Raw genomic sequence first — 2,848 nt, 5'->3', positions numbered from 1 at the left:
CAACACGGGCACTTTGCAGGCCTGCTTGTATGGCACATGTAATTAAAGCCAACGGGGGTTACGAAGCCTTTAAAACTGAGCCAGGGTGGCTAAAGCTGGCAGCCCAAAATTAGAAGCGAGGTTTGAAAATCCAGGTCCCTGCGTTTGTGTTACAGCAACACCTAGAGGCTGCAGCTCGGATTCATGTCCACCCTCCTGGACACTGCACACAGGCAGGCTTGGATCCCTTTGAGCATCCCCACACACAGCAGTCGCTGTCACAGAGGCTACACTCAGTCAGGCCCTGAGCATTTTGCTGAGATGGCTCACCTGGTAGATACATATACACATACACACGAGCATTTTATGCATTTTTTTAAGGAAAACCCACTGAATTACTGAATTGGAGGGCACAACAATTGCAGAACGTACTCTGGATGACGTCCATAGGAACGCTACTGCTGTAAATTCCCCTACTCCAAAACGCATTAAATGAGCTATCCAGTTATTTTGCGATCATCTGCAAGCCGAGATCCATGAAAAAATGAAAATTAAATCCATGTGTATGCTTAGTATAGTCTGGCACTTACGTTGTTGCTGATTATAGGAATTCAATGTTTACAATTTACATTCTTTCCCAGACTTTTTTTTTTTTTTTTCCCCCTCAAATTGAAGCAAAAACTCCCTTGGCCTTATCATAATACAATTTAGGCTGTTGAGGACAGCAGGAGTGCTCCTTTGCAAGAGAAGCGAAGTCCAAGCCTGAGACACTGATCCTGGGCTGAGACCTGAAGGAAACACAAGATAGGATCCAAAGTAAAGATGTAGAAAGGAGCTGAGAAAAAAAATAATTGCTACCGAACATTTCCAAAGCCGGTTGAGATAACCAAGACTTGGACTCTTCTTTCAAGTATGAAGAAGGTTGATAATTTTTTCTGCAGCTGTCTGGAGCAAGCAGCTGGGTGAAAGACACGCTGCAGAAGAGTTGTAGAGCATCTTCTCAAGGTGTCCCGTCAAGTCCAGCCAGCTGGACTTTGTCAAAGGCAACAGATCTGAAATCCTTCAGAATAAGGGAAGCACTGGTGTTCCTTCCAGACCCAAAATGGGTCTCTAGAGGGGCATGGGCTCTCACATACAGGCAGGTTATTGGATTGGTACCATATAAAACACAAGGAGCTGCTTTAAGCCTGGCAGCTGCCTATCTTCACACCTTCACTGTAAGTCTTTCTGGACCCAGGTAGGCTGAGAAGTGCGAGGGCACAGCAGCAACTCCAAAAGGAGCTGGAAGCAGGCAGAGCTGGTGCAAAGTAACACCTGACCTCGTTAGTCCCAGCCTGACTCTACCTAGAGAGCACCTGGATGGGCTTACTGGCCCTATAAAAAGTGTACTCAACCTACTGCCACGGTGCCAGGGCACTTCTTCCTTGCTTACCTCTCAAACCTGGCTCCGTGCTTCAGCAGGCTTCAGAGGGGGGCAGGTGCACGAAGCTCCTCGGGCAAACACCAGTGGTCATGCTGTCCTTGGGCTTGGAGCCTACTGGATTAAGTCCTCTTGGATTTCTAGTCCTGTTTTCTTAAGAATGTGTCCTCAAATCCTGACCTGCCTCCCCACCCCCGACCACATTAAATTGAGTGACTTGGGGTGCGTTTGTCCAAAATTCATTTTATCCAGTTGTGAAACTGCACCTTTATTTGTTGAGATAGGACCAGTCTCTGCCAGGGCTCCAGAAAACAAAATTATGTAGTGACAACAGATAGATAAAACAAGGCAGAGCAAACCCAGAGGGGGAGGGAAGCAGAATATTTCAAGTTATTTTGAACATAAAAGGCCTAAAATCAGCTGAGAATCCTCTGGTTAAACCACACCCCATGACCATGTAAGTCTTTACAGTCCCTCCAACAGTCAGAACGAGAAATACCAGTGGGAGAAGAGTGCCCTGGGAGGGCAGTGCCTGGGCCTACAGGCACATAACCATGATGCAGCTGAATGTGAATACTAATACCTAAGAAAACCAGTTAAAAAAATAAAAATAAAGTTGCTGGGCTCCTCTTTAGTTCTGAGAGAGCAATTCTGAGAAAGCAGAATCAGCAACTCCTCTAACACATTAGTTGTAATAATTTGTAGATCTGAAGAGTGGGAAAAGAACTGACAAAACAAACTCAACATTTGCTGTCCTCAGAGGTTGAAAAAACTTCCACCTTTCACTACAACCTCGGAATTTATTGACTCTATATATAAATTAATATTCAAGACAATAAGTTATGTTGAAGTCTTTCCCAAGAAGCATTCACTGCCTGTGGAGAGAAGGAACTGAGGAAAGAAGGGAAAGCCTGTGCACACCAGACATCAGGCTAATGCTAACAGCAGAGGTGCAATCAGCAGCTCACAATCAAGTTTTTTTTTTGTTTTTATATACAAAAACAACGAGAAACTGCTGTTATGGAAACTAGGGCAGCAGCGTAAGCCAAAGCAGAGTATTTCTGACTCTCGCTGACACCACTGTGCTGGCAGAAGTTTACTTGCTAGCAGCCTGTCTCACTGCTCTTCCACAGGAAGTCTCGTTTCTCCTTTGAAGATCTGTCTTGAGGCCATCTCCCAACTCAGTTTTCTGGTCCTGTAGTAAAACAACTCCAAAAAGAATAAGGGGATTGTTTAAGACAAGGCTTAAGCTGTGTACTGTAGGAGCTTCAGAAGGCATACAACTGTTTGTATTTATTATCGAAGCTGTTGCGCTGAAATAACAATTTGCTGCTCAGGAACAGTTGCTGCTGCAATTACAAACAATAAAATAACTTCTGAAGGTATGTAATGACTTCAAGGATGTAATCTTTTCCTACGCCTTGCAAGTACAGACAGACACACAGACAC

This window comes from Anas acuta, chromosome 2 (assembly GCF_963932015.1).
Source record: "Anas acuta chromosome 2, bAnaAcu1.1, whole genome shotgun sequence".
In the NCBI taxonomy this organism is placed as follows: Eukaryota; Metazoa; Chordata; class Aves; order Anseriformes; family Anatidae; genus Anas; species Anas acuta.
This window is presented reverse-complemented; position numbering follows the sequence as displayed.